We start from the raw sequence: 14,855 nt of genomic DNA, 5'->3' as shown, positions 1-14,855 counted from the left end.
CTCCTGGCTTCAGCCTGGCCCAGCACTGGCTATTGTGGCCATTTGGGGATGAGACAATGGATGGAAGATGGGTCGGTCTCTCTCTCTCTCTCTCTCTCTCTCTCTCTCTTCCTTCCTTCATCTCTTCCTCACTGTAACTCTACCTTTCAAATAAATACATCTTTTTAAAAAATGAGTAAGGAGAAAGTGAAATGATAATGGAAAGCTTACAAAGTATAAAGAAAATATATTCACATTATATTTTTGGAGCTATTATTTCCAGGTTCTTTCAACTCTTTTTCTCCCAGATTATTTCAGTATCTTTCATGAATTCTTAATCTCTCTTGGGTTACAATTCTTTTTTTGAAAGCTAAGCTACATGGTTTTATGAAGTCTTTTGTGTTTCATAAATGTTGCTGTTTGACCTAGTAGGACTGGCATACAAGGAGACTTCAAAAAAAGGTACTTTCAGGCTGGCATTGTGGCTCAGTGGGTTTAGCCACCTCCCGCAGCATGGGTATCCCATATAGGCATCATATCAAAAGTAGAGCAGCCGGGACATGAACTGGTGTCCATTTGGGATGCTGGCATCACAGGCAGAAGCTGAACCCATTGTGGCGTAACACAGGCCCCAGCAATTAAAATTCCTAATTTGTATTATATTTGCTCATTTTAAAACATGGTCATTCTGTTATAAGGAACTTAACAACAACAATAACAAAAAACTACCATCAAAAAGTTTTATAAAGGATATATCCTGGGGCCAGTGTTGTGGCCTAGCAGTTAAGTCACCGCCTATGACACTAGTGTCCCATATGGGCACCAGTTCAAGTCCCAGCTGCTCTACTTCCCATCCAGCTCCTGGCTAACGCACCTGGGAAAGTAGCAGATGACCCTGGCACCTGGGCCCCTGCCACCTACTTGGGAGACCCAGATGAAGCTTCTGATTCCTGCCTTCATCCCAGCGCAGACCTGGCCATTGCAATCATTTGAGGAGTGAACCAGCAGATGGAAGATCTCTCTCTCTCTTGCACACTGCCTCTCCCTCTCTCTCTGTAACTCTCCATTCAAATAAAAAAGTAAACCTTTTTTGTTTTTATAAAATGAACATATCCTAAGAGAACAAAATGAATTAGCATTTGTGAAAATTCTAAAGGAATATAGATAATTCAGTATAAAAAGTGAGGGGCCCCGCGCCGTGGCTCACTTGGTTAGTCCTCCACCTGCAGCGCCAGCATCCCATATGGGTGCCGGGTTCTAGTCCCAGTTGCTCCTCTTCCGATCCAGCTCTCTGCTGTGGCCTGGGAGGGGAGTGGAGGATGGCCCAAGTGCTTGGGCCCCTGCACCCGCATGGGAGACCAGGAAGAAGCTCCTGGCTTCGGATCAGCATGGCACTGGCCGTGGCGGCCATTTTGGGGGTGAACCAATGGAAGGAAGACCTTTCTTTTTGTCTCTCTCTCTCTCTGTCTGTAACTCTACCTGTCAAATAAATAAATAAAAAATCTTAAAAAAAAAAAAAAGTGAAGAGTAGGAGAAGGAGAAATAAAATTCCCATAGCTGATAGCTTTTTCTCAGTGTTTTAAGGCAAACGAAGAATAGAAATATCTCCATGGATCCAATATCTATTAAATGATGAAGTAGATTACTGATCCTTACAATGCAGCATCTACCATCTAAGGATGCTTTTGTTGTAGTGACTAGTTAGCAGCTCCTTGAGTGTAAGGTGCACATCATCATCCCCTTTGAATTTCCGGTGGCAGGTGGCAGCGTAGGAACTCACCTAATGCTGGGTGATGATGAACCTCAGCACAATGCAGAGCTATCTGGAGGGAGCCTCAGTCTGTTTCTTCTGCCCCAGCCTTCATTTGAGTTCACGTCTAGGAGACAGCTAGTGCGAGTTAGGCCACTGCTTCCTGTACCCACATTCCATATCAGAGTACCTGGGCTGGAGTCCCAGTTCCGCTTCTCAACCAGCCTACTGCTAATGCACCCCGAGAGGCAGTAAATGATGGCTCAGGGGCTTGGGTCCCGACCACCCCTGTGAGAGACCCAGGGAGTTCCTGGCTCCTGGTTTTGGCCTGGCCCAGCCCTGGCTGTTGCAGCTTTGAGGAGTGGACCAACAAATGGAAGTGCTCCCTCTCGCTCTCTCTTGCTCTGCCTTTCAAGTAGATGAAAATAGACAAACATGTTTAAAAAGTTAATTTCCAGGGGAATAAAATTAAAATGTAACATTTGAGAAAAGTTCAGAGAAATTAAGAGTATTCTGGGGGAAAAATTGAATAATCTAAGACATGGCTACCCAGTAGAACTTTACAAAGATAGGAATGTTTTATGTCTGAGGTGTCCAGTATAGTTATCTCTAGTCATATGTGGCACTTAAGCACTTGAAACATGACCAGTACAACTGAGGAATATAATTTTCAATTTTGTCAGTTTTTAAATATCCACATCTGGCCCGTGCTTACCCCCTGCACAGTGCAGTTTCAGCAAAAACCCTTCATACTTTAAAGGGTCTTCCTTCATTTTTGAGTGTACATGATAATATGTGTGATCAGACAGAGATACTGTTTTTTATAGATTTATTTATAGACAAGACTTCCTTGATTTTGTGCTGAAATGTTTGTACTTTGTTTTCAATAAACCAGTTTTCAGGAAGGAATTAGTTTTGCTTCTGTCACTGATGCACTAGACACTGCCACACTCAGAGCGTCTATCAGGCATTTTAAAGAAATGATGATGGAATTCTTCCCCCTTGAATCTATGTCTTGTCTTGGAAGTGGTAGACAGTTTCTCTGCTACATTTTAAAATTTTTACTTTTGGTAATTTAAAGGAAGTGTGAATACTTACAGGTCAAGACTGGAAGTCACTAAAGCAAGAATGAGGACTAAATTTTCAAGGCACAGTGATTTTCTTTAGGCATTAAGCTTTTAAGTAAGAATGAGGAAGGAACCACTGCCTGCTGCTGTTCTCCTATCTCCTAGGATACTTCTTTCTCATCAGAATATTGCCCCCTAAAAGAGACAGCTGGAAAAAATATCAGTCTATCTTTGCTGACAGCCTGCCTGTCTGTTTCCTTGAAGGTGCAACCAGTCCAGTGTGTGATGGGGAGGGAAGTCTGAGCTCTGCGCAGGATGTTGCATGTTTTATATGTTCTTCTGTCTGCTCCACCCTGGCCCCCTCTTTAGTTTTGGCTTCTGGGTAAATGTTAGCTAACAAAATACAAATAGCATGCAGTTTACCAGTGACAGGCTCCTTCAGAGTTTCCTTAGAGCAGAAGGCATTTGGCTTAGTAAAGACTCTGCTGGGGGTGCCCGCATCCCATATTGGATTGTCTGGGTTCAAGTCTCCGCTCACTTCTGATTCCAGATTCCTGCTAATGTGGACTCTGGGAGGCAGCAGGTAATGGCTCGAGTAGTTGGGACCCTGTCACCTGGATGGGACACCTGGATTGTGTTTTGTGCTCCTTGTTTTGGCCTGGCACAGTTCATGCTATTTGGGGAGTGAACCAGTGCATAGAAGATACCTCTATCTGTCTCCGCCTTTCAAATTAAAAGAAAATAAATAAATACTAATTAAAGCAGAGGACTTTAAACCTTTTTTTTTTTTTTTTTTTTTTTTTGACAGGCAGAGTGGACAGTGAGAGAGAGAGACAGAGAGAAAGGTCTTCCTTTGCTGTTGGTTCACCCTCCAATGGCCGCCGCGGCCGGCGCGCTGCAGCCGGCGCACCGTGCTGACCTGAAGGCAGGAGCCAGGTGCTTCTCCTGGTCTCCCATGGGGTGCAGGGCCCAAGGACTTGGGCCATCCTCCACTGCACTCCCTGGCCACAGCAGAGAGCTGGCCTGGAAGAGGGGCAACCGGGACAGAATCCGGCTCCCCGACCGGGACTAGAACCCGGTGTGCTGGCGCCACTAGGTGGAGGATTAACCTAGTGAGCCGTGGCGCCTGCCTGACTTTAAACTTTTTAAAAATAACTCCTTAGAAGTAAGTCATTCTGCCATTATTTTATTTAATTTATCACAACAATTTAGCTTTATCTGTCATCTATGGCAAATGACCCTTGAAAATGTCTAATTATACACGTCTCATTTTTTAGCTCCATTCTCTGTAAGTGAAATGTGTGTGCTACTTTACAACCAATCTGCATGCTAATAACCAGTCTTGTTATACACCTTTATCTGAAAATCTCAATACTTAAGTATTTAAAAAGCATTTCAGCTGATAGTTTGATGGCTGACTTTTATTAACACAATTATGAAGATCAGATTGTGGTTCTGTAGTGTTGTAACATGTACAAAGCCTTTCCATATACATAACCAAATGTAATTCTTAGCATAACTCCAAGGAAAGACAGGTTCAAGTAGAAGGATAGTTTGCTCATTGTAGTGGTTGGGACCATGATCTCTGAAAGTCACAGAGACAAGAATTCCCATTCTGGTTCCACACTTACTAGTTTAGGTGACCCGTATCAAGCACTCGATCTCTCTGATCTTAGTTGAAATCTCTAAAGTGAGTGCGCCTAATGTGGCCTAGCAGGGTTTAGAGGAGCTAAAACAGGTAGCATTCTTGGCACACTGCCAATGCTGGGACCACTCCGTGCATAGTCATGGTCACAGCTGCCTTGCTAAGTCCTGCAGCACAGCAGCTAGGGGCTGAAATTCTGTTTCTCCCACTTGCCAAAGTCATCTGCCCTGCCACTGGCCTGCAGCTCAAAGGAGTACTTGTTTTTCCCCAATTTCCTCAAAGCTAGTGTTTACTTGCCAAGCCATGTACCTGCACAACCTTTTACAAGTTGCACAAAGATACCATAGGGGCTAGACACACATTTCTTTTTAAAGGTTGATTGTTTATTTGAAAGCCAGAGTTACAGAGAAAGAAGGAGAAATGGGGGAGAAGGGGGAGAGAGAGAGAGAGAGAGAGAGAGAGAGAGAGAGAGAGAGAATATGAATATGAATGAGAATCTTCCATTTGCTGATTCACTCCCCAAATGGCTACAATGGCTAGGACTGGGCCAGGCTGAAGCCAGGAGTCAGGAGCTTCATCCAGGTCTCACACGTGGGTGTAGGGCCCCAAGGACTTCAGCCGTCCCCCGCTGCTTTCAAAGATATTTTAGCAGGGAGATGGATCGGAAGTGGAGCAGTGAGGACTCAGACTGGCACCCATATGGGATGCCAGTGTCACAGGCAGTGGCTTTGCCCATTACACCACAACACCAGCCCCTAAACACACACTGTATCACAATTACCACTCGGCCAGGAAATACTAAGTCAATCTAAACCTCCAAAATCTGGACTTCTGACTCCATACCTGGGTGTCTTTCTACAGTACTCCCTTGCCTCCATGTGGCATTCTTCCCTAAATGAAGAATGGCTCTGAAAGTACTTGGTGTAGAAGAGAAATTTCACATAAATGTTAGCTGGTATTTCAACTCCCCATTGCTAATCAAGGCACCCTCTCAGTTCTTGTATATTATGTATTCAGGAAAATCTGAAGCTGAAAAAGAAAGAGGAATGAAGCATTATTTGTTTCCCTAGCAACCCGGGCGGACAAAAGCAACAGTGCTAATGCCGCAGGTGTGTTCACGAAGCTCTGCTGCAGGAAGGGTTTGAGTGACGCGGGGGTCCGCTGTTGTGGGCGCGGAGAACCTGTGGTTACTCCTGCAGTGCCAAATGGCAGGAGCAATTTCCTCGCGGGCAGCAGACATAGGTTTCGGTCTACTCCTTGTCAATTCGTGTTTTCTCAGCAGAGAAAAAGGCACTGCGGGACAGAAAACAGGCATCCTCTGTGCCTGACTCAGCTTTCTAAGGCACCGGATTGAATCCGCTTTGTAAGTTGAATGAAAACCTTACTTTAATTAAACTCACAAAGGTAAATTACACTTGTTTAAAATTGTGCCTCCCGGCAGGCCCCACAGCTCACTAGGCTAATCCTCCGCCTGTGGTGCTGGCACCCCTGGTTCTAGTCCCGGTTGGGGTGCCGGTTCTGTTCCGGTTGCTCCTCTTCCAGTCCAGCTCTCTGCTGTGGCCCGGGAAGGCAGTGGAGGATGGCCCAAGTGCTTGGGCCCTGCACCCCATGGGAGACCAGGAGGAAGCACCTGGCTCCTGGCTTCGGATCGGCGCAGTGCACTGGCCGTAGCAGCCGTTTAGGGGGTGAACCAACGCAAGGAAGACCTTTCTCTCTTTCTCTCTCTCACTGTCTAACTCTGCCTGTCAAAATAAATAAATAAATAAAACTGTGCCTCCCAAACCAGACCCCAAGGAATGCTTCAGAGTTAGGTTTGAGTGGTTGTGGTGGACTGGGCGACGTTTGCTAGCGGAAGAATCCTCCTTCCTTAGTGCTTAGAGGTCCTTGACTTAAAGAGCTCAAGAAACATTCCAGTCCTGCGCTGTCCACCTCAGTAGCCACTAGCCACATGTGGCTATTGAGCACTTGAAATGGGGCTTAACAAACAGAAATGTGCTGCTAACATAGAATATGCCAGATCGCTTCTCCGCCTTTTGGCTAAGATCAAGCGTAGCATAGACTATGCCAGATACTATGAAGACTGTTGCCCTCCTCCACGTATCTCATTGATAATTTCACATTGGTTGCACATTACGGAGGAAGGATTTTGGATATGTTGGGCCAAATGAAAGATAGTTAGAATGAATTTCACTTGTTCATTTTTATTTTTAAGGGTGGCTATAAGAAAGCATAAAATTAAATATTGTGTTCCATTGTATTTCTGTTAGACAGTGCCGCTCTGGGAAGAGTGTATAGTTTATTTACATACCAGATTTTAAAAATAAAAATTGTTGCTACTGAAGTATCTCACAGAGGGCTTTGAGGACATACGAATTGTGCTCTTATTTTAAAATCCTGATTGCTGTATTAGAACACAATGTTGAAAGTTCCCTCATATAATTTTTACAAGGGCAAGAAAATATCTTCTTACTTGTTGTCGGCGTTCCAGGTGATAAAAACAAAATAAAACTTTTGAGGTGATAAGTTTTAGTTTGAATAGTTATACCATTTTATATTACATTGAAGTGAGACAGGAAAATTGATACTCGTTATATAACAAAATTTTTAAAATTTATTGTCTAGCTATATCAACAAGTAGTAGAAACCATCTTCTTGGTTAGAAATTGCCACTTTGGTCCACTTTTGATTTAACGCACTCGTTAATTTCAGGCATGAGACAAATAATACCCTGAAAGCGTCAAGTCATTGCGCAAGCAGTTGAACAGGGCGAAGTGACTTTAAGTGGCTTTATACTGTACACAGCGCCATCTGTTGGGGAAGTCCAGTAACAGATTTGAAGACTTCCAAAGGAAGAAGCAAAAATTGAACTTAGCCGAATCAGCAATTGTGGTTGGAGAGGGGGAAAAACAATTGATTAAATCATACCAGGATACTGAGTTTCTGTCTATTGCCATGAAACTGGCATTTAAAAATGACTTGAACAATGAGCAAAAGGAAACAGCCCCAGAACAGTCTCTAACCAATTTGTTGAGAAATGGAAATTGGACCAAAGGGAATGAGCGTTCATTAATAATGCCAGATTTGCCGTGGGTCTGTTTGTATTGATTTTCCAGCGATTGTGTATCTTTATGAAACATTAGTGGGTCAGGATGACACCAACAGACGCCCTGCCTCCATGGATCACACACAGTGAGGCTTTCTGCCCTCTGAGGGTGATCAGGCAGGTCTGAGAGACTGAGTGTTGGCCTCTGCCACCTTCAGAGTCAGGGTGACCAGAGAAGTGGGTGTGCCAGTCCAGCAGTGCTTAGTCCATGGGATTGGTCACCCTCCGTGCTGCACCTGCTGGATTACTGATTTTTTTGTGTGTTCTGCTTTAAAGACATTATATATAATCCTGTATTTTGAAGATGGATTTGTATTAATTGGTTGTATTTCATTGGATATAGTAGTAATGATTTAAACAAAGAAGAAGAAAGTGACCTAGTGAGGGAAGTAAGCAAATGTGGAAGAATACTCTTTTGGGAAAAACATGGAGAAGCAGACACAAAGAATACAAGCCTCTTAACCTGTGGTCTTGAAAAATGATTATTCCTACAAAGCCAGGCATCCTCGGGGCCAGTGCCATGGCTCACTTGATTAATCCTCTGCCAGCGGCGCCGGCATCCCATATGAGAGCCGGGTTCTAGTCCTGGTTGCTCCTCTTCCAGTCCAGCTCTCTGCTGTGGCCCGGGAGGGCAGTGTTGGGTGGCCCAAGTGATTGGGTCCCTGCACCCGCATGGGAAACCAGGAGGAAGCACCTGGCTCCTGGCTTTGGATCGGCATAGCTCCAGCTCTCGTGGCCATTTAGGGGGTGAATCAATGGAAGGAAAACCTTTCTCTCTGTCTATCTCTCTCACTGTCTAACTCTGGCAAATTAAAAAAAAAAAAAAAAGCCAGGCATACTCTCCCCTCCTTCTCTTCCTCTAGGAAGTCTTCCCTAGACCCCATACTAAATTTGGATGCACCTGATAAATACATCCCTGACCCTGGCTATCTTCCGCCATAACAATGAACTTAGAACTTGGTCATCTTCCTGTGACTTGTCCTCCCTGCTAAGGTCTCTGGGGGCAGGGACTGTCTGACAGGTTGGCAGCCTTGTGTCCAGTGTGTAGAACAGCTCTTGGCACAGAGTTGTCACTTAACCACAGCTTGCAGAATGACCAGAGGGATGAATGACTTGAATCTTGGTTTGTGTCTCATGGTGGGGGACGCTTCTCCTCAAGAATCCAGTGACCCACAGCCAAGTAAGGATGTAGCTTTCTGCAAGAAGGGAGGCCACAATACAGTGCAGAGAGGAGGTCCAGAGAGCCGGGAAGGCTGCAGAGCAAGCCATGGTGGTTCTGCACAGAAGCAGAAGTAATCTGATGGTCAAGTTCAAAAAGACCATCACATGTCTCCCTGACTTTTTACACCTCCTAAGCATATAATGGTTAGAAGTTTTCTAAAAAAAAGTTTAAAATTAGTTTTCTAAAAATCACTTTAAATTCCGTAATTGTCAGAAGTATAGCATGGATTGTTAACACTAGAGGAGACAACAAGCAGGCATGCCATTGTTCCTAGGCATTCTGCATCTTTAGCACTTAGTGACGTATGCAGTCTGAGTAACAGTCCATACCCCGGGTGCTCACCATGTGAAGCACATAACCCACATAGCTGAAAGGAGATGCTAGAGTTGAATAGGAGGACAGGGGTCATTTGGGGTTTTTACTCTTACAATATATAAAAGCTACATACTCAGATGGAGCTTCAGATGGAGATGCATTGTAGTTCTAAAGAGGCAAAAGTCTAATTTTGTAAATTATTGCACTGACTATATTGCAAGTGCTGTGTTAATACACAAATCCTGTAGCTAGAGTCGAATTAATACTTGTGTGGATTTACTTTTTAGCTCTTTCATTTCTTCCAGTTTATATGTTATTTAATTTTCTGTAGTTGGGGGAATTTTTTCTTAAAAATTGAATACTGTTGAAATGATAGCAATTCAAATTTAAGTTTTTTTTTTTTTTTTTTTTTTTTTTTTTTTTTTTTTTTTTACAAAAAGATTTATTTATTTGAAAAGCAGAGTTACAGAGAAGCCTGGAATTTAAATTGGTGTTTCCCAGGATCTGGCTGGGGCGGGATGGGGGCACCTGGCACTGGCAGCTACAGCAACCCATTTGTGCTGTCGAATACTGTTTTTGGTTTTTCTCTGTGTAAAGGATGGGAGCAGGATGAAGATTCTTGGTCAGACATTCCTGCTCCTCTGACCTAAGTGGTAGACCATCTTTTTTTTTTTAAGATTTATTTATTTATATATTTGAAAATCAGGGTTACACAAAGAAAGGAGAGGGAGAGAGAGAGAAAGGGAGGGAGGTCTTCCATCCGCTGGTTCTCTCCCCAAGTGGCCGCAACGGCTAGAGCTGTGCTGATCCAAAGCCACGAGCCAAGAGCTTCTTCTGGGTCTCCCACACAGGTGCCGGGGCCCAAGGACTTCGGCCATCTTCTACTTCCCCAGGCCATAGCAGAGAGCTGGATTGAAAGTAGAGCAGCTGGGACACGATCCGGCGCCCGTATGGGATGCTGGCGCCGCAGCAGTGGCTTTACCTGCTAACGCCACAGCGCCAGCCCCATGGTAGACCATCTGAAAATCTGAACACTTACCAGTTCACTGCTGAAAAGTCATGGCTCACTTTTACATTATTAGTTTATTGCCGTTTCTGGAAAGCTACTCTGATAGCCTTACTAAGTTCGCAACACAGACCTTTAGGGCAATTTTATATTATCTTTTTTTTTTAAAGAAAATATTATTAAATTATTTATTTGAGAGGAAGAGAGACAAACATAGAAAGCTCCCATTCTTGGAGCAAGTATTGTGGCATAGCAAGTAAAACCGCCTCCTGCAACACACACCTTCCATCTGGGCACCAGTTTGAGTCCCGGCTGCTTCACTTCTGATCCAGTTCCCTGCTAATAGCCTGGGAAAGGCAGTGGAAGATGGCCCAAGTGCTTGGGCCTCTGCCACCCACGTGGAAGACCTGGAAGAAGTTCTGGCCTCCTGACTGACCTGTCCCAGCCCTAGCCAGTGGAGCCATCTGGGAAGTAAACCAGCAGATAGAAGAGTGCTCTCTCGCTTGCTCACTCTCCTTCCCTCTCTCTCCCTCTCTCTGTAACTCTGTCAAATAAATAAATATATTTTCAAAAGAAAGAAAGCTCCCATTCTCTTCAGTCCCCAAATCCCTGCAATAGCTAAGGCTGGGCCAAGTGAAGCCCAGAGCTGGGAATTCAGTCCAGGTTTACTCTATGGGCTGCAACAGTCCAAGCAGTTAAGCCATCACTGCTGCCTTGCAGGGTCCCCACTAGCAGGAAGCTGGAGTCAGGAGCCAGAGCCAGATGTTGAGCCAAGATTCTCTGATAGCAGAAAAGCTGTCTCGACCACTAGTCCAAGTACCTGCCTCTCCCCTTATAGGTTTCAAATTCATGTAAAGCATTCATTAACTGAATAGTAATTTGCATTATAAATACAGACACAATAAGCTTCATTGTGAATTAAAAAATAGGAAAATGCGAGGCACTTGTATCAATGTAATTTTTATAAATATGAAACTATTAAAACAAATAATCATAAATCACTAATATATATATTTTAAAGCAAGATTTAGATAATTATATGGTTGCTTGGTATGAAAAGTCTCTAAGGCTCATTAATTCCAGTAGATTTCTTTGTTCAGTCAATGTAAATTGAGCACCTGTTTATGTGCCAGGCCATTCTCTAAAAACATCATTTAATGTTACTTAATAATGATTACTTCATATTTTATGAAAAGCCCCTATTTTTTTAAATACAAACAGATAATTTCCTTAAAATCAAAAGCTTTGTCGGAATATACCCACGATGCCAGGTAATGTGGTCGTAAGTCAGAATGTAATAATAGCTAATGAGAGCCCTCCCTCATTCCCACTTCAAGCCTTCTGCAGCCAGTGAGGTCTTTAGTTACCTGTTTTCAAACATTTAGCTAAGATCATTTCATTGTTGTTTCCATTTCCTTTTCTGAAAACAAGCGATAAAATTGCATGAGTTGAATTTGTTATATTATATTTTACTGCTTATATATTTACTGTTTAATACTAGTGTTAGTATGATTATTATGCATGTAATAATTCATGCATATACATACATTATAATGCATATAATTATATTACCATGTTTTACATGAATTATATGAATTTTAATAGAAATATAGAGATGTGATTTATTCATTAAGAGATCATATATTTTTCTTGGCCTTTTTCATTTAATATGTTTCAGAGCTATGTATACTCTTTTTTCTTCAAAGATTTATTTATTAATTTGAAAGAGCCCCAGAGAGAGAAAGGGAAGGCAAGAAAGAGAGAGAGGTCTTCCATCTGCTGGTTCATTCCTCAAAAGACCACAATGGCTGAAGCTGGGCAGATCCAAAGCCAGGAGCCAGGAGCCAGGTCTCCCATGAGGGTGTAGGGGCCAAAGCACTTGGGTCATGCTCCACTGCCTTCCCAGACACAGCAGCAGGGATCTGGATCAGAAGTGGAGCAGCCGAGACTTGAACTGGCACCCATATAGGATGCCAGCACTGCAGGTGCCGCCTTTACCTTCTATGCCACAGCGGCAGACCCTCCATATACTCTTATCTCATTCTTTTCAATACTGAATGAGGGGCCAGCACTGTGGTGTAGCAGGTAAAGCTGCTGCCTGCAGTATTAGCATCCCATATGGGCACTGGTTCAAGTCCCTGCTGGTCCACTTCTGATCCAGCTCTCTGCTGTGGCCTGGGAAAGCAGTAGAAGATGGCCCAAGGACTTGGGCCCCTGTACCCATGTGGGAGAACCCAAGGAGGCTCCTGGCTCCTGGCTTTGGATTGGCACAGCTCCAGCCATTGTGGCCAATTTGGGAAGTGAACCAGCGGACGGGAGTCATCTCTCGCTCTCGCTCTCTCTGCTTCTGCCTCTCTGTAACTCTGACTTTCAAGTAAATAAATAAAATCTTAAAGAGTCATTTCACTAGAACTTGAAGAAGAATAAAATCTGTGTATAAAGCATAATGGAATGGATGGATTTAGAAATAATCATTGAAAAATATTATAACGTTAAAAAATGCTGAATGATATCCCATAGTGTAAACATACCACAACTCAATTAACCTCAGTCCTGATAATGGTTAGTAAAATCATGGGATAGAATTTCAGGTTATAAGGATTCTGGAGTGAATGTTGCTAACTGGTTCTCACCCCTTCCTCTTGCATATCCTCACTCCTACCTGCTGTCTACATCACTTATTTTTTATTTAGGTAATATCCTAGAATTTAACATCCTGGCCTTCAGCTTCCACTCTTGAAAGGATATGCCACTTGACAAACAATATTTAAGAAATATTTTCTTATTCTTTTTACATTCCTATTGACTGACTTTTATCTTCAGGAAAAATGTCACACATGTCTTAAGTACACAAGTAAACAAAATACAACCTAGTTATAGGGAACCAGGGAAGGTACTCTTTATCCATTTCATTATGTAGAGGCCTGGGAATCTGAGGATTCTAGAAGGCGATGTGTGACATTCTATTTACAGAAAGGTGCATGGGGGCCCCTAAAAATTCTACCTGCCCACTGCAAGTAGTAGTAGTGCTTGGAATCTCCTTGGAATTAGTCAAGTTGAGGTTTATCTTCAAAATACCTGTTAAAATGCACATTGACTGTCCATAACCATGCAAGGTGGGGGAATTTTGTGTTGTTATTTATAGATTATTTGAAAAGCCGAGAGAAAGATAGAGGTCTTCCATCTGCTGTGTAACTCCCAAATGCCTGCAACAGCCAGGGCTAAGCTACACTGAAGCCAGGAGCCCAGAACCCAGTTTCCGTCTCCCATGTGGGTGGAAGGGACTCATGCTTCCCAGGGTATACATTAGCAGGAAACCAGAATCAGAGCCGAACTGTGACTCAGCCCAGGCATTCTGATACGGGATCGAGGTATCCCAGGTGGCGTCTTGACTGCGAGGCCAAATGTCCACTCATTTTACATGTGCCCTTGAATTTTCCTCATATGTCTGTACATATGTGCACGTATGTATACCTATAAACTTGACTCTTTCTTCATTCTCCGTTCTCCTCCCTCTAATCAGTTTGTCGACTTTTATATATAATTCTTTTATTCTTACATTTCTCTGTGTGTAACTGTTTTCTTATGATACTCTTAGGTACATTTTAGTATCATGTAAGAGATTCTCCCTTACAAACCTGCTTTTCCAAAATACCCTGGGCCAGTCTCAACCATTTGTTGCTTCATAAAATGTTTAGATCATTTATTCTAGTTAGCCAGGCAGAATCCTGCATAAAACTTGGGTATTTAAAGAAAATTCTTCTAGCAGGCATAAATTGGAGTGCAGGGAGGTGGTTGGCCGGGAGACAGGAGGTGACCCCAGAGACCCAGCTAAAAAAGGGCAGACCCGCAGAGTGGCAGGAGAGCACGTCACTTCTTGAACAGAGTCAATGGGACCTGGACCATTGGAGGTGGCGGATGCAGACATGTGAGTCAAAGCTGTTGGACGGAAGGATAGGGTGTCACTGCATCCTCTTCTAGAGTCAGCACTACGGAGCATGAGGCAGGTTTGGGTAAGAACAAAAAGGAAGAAATGTCCATTTGTGCATGGACTATGGTCCATATGCGAGAACTATCGGCGGGCAGGCTGTGAAGATACTAATCATTAGGATAAGTTAAAACCATTGGAAAGTGGTTTGCTTCTTATCCACTTTCTTGTGAGGCCTGAATTTTTTGAGATTTGTTCCTGCTTTGCATGATTTGAGCACAGATCATTAGAAACAATCACAGAATAAAGTTTCCTTGTTTGAGGAGGAGGAGTTTACCCTTACACCTACAGTGCTTTTTTTTTTTTTTTTTTTTAAGATTTTTATTTATTTCAGAGGTAGAGCTACAGACAGTGAGAGGTAGAGACACAGAGAGAGAGGTCCTCCATCTGATGGTTCACTCCCCAAATGGCCACATCGGCTGGAGCTGTGCGGATCCAAAGCCAGGAGCCAGGAGCTTCTTCCTGGTCTCCCACATGGGTGCAGGGCCCAAGGACTTGGACCATCTTCTACTGCTATCCCAGGCCATAGCAGAGAGCTGGACTGGAAGAGGAGCTGCCGGGACTAGAACTAGCATTCCATATGGAATGCCAGCACTGCAGGCAGAGGATTAACCTACTGCGCCTTGGTGCCAGCCCCAATGCTACAATGCTTTTGCAAAACTTGAACTTACTGCTGTATGGGAAGTATTTAGAATGTTCATGGAAAATGCATATGATGATAAAAACTATGCATGAATTTCAAAATTTTTTACACTGAGATAAATTTACCTTTCAGTTCTG

General features: G+C 43.4%; 1 protein-coding gene across 50 annotated transcripts in view; it reads left to right on the top strand.

Annotated features, from left to right (window-relative positions):
* ANK3 (ankyrin 3) overlaps window positions 1-14,855 on the top strand; it is a 712,348-nt gene that overhangs the window by 643,176 nt on the left and 54,317 nt on the right. The gene's annotated exons all lie outside the window — the stretch shown is intronic.

The sequence above is a fragment of the Oryctolagus cuniculus genome, chromosome 15 (genome assembly GCF_051225735.1).
Source record: "Oryctolagus cuniculus isolate XC-2025 breed Fujian yellow rabbit chromosome 15, ASM5122573v1, whole genome shotgun sequence".
In the NCBI taxonomy this organism is placed as follows: Eukaryota; Metazoa; Chordata; class Mammalia; order Lagomorpha; family Leporidae; genus Oryctolagus; species Oryctolagus cuniculus.
This window is presented reverse-complemented; position numbering and strand designations above follow the sequence as displayed.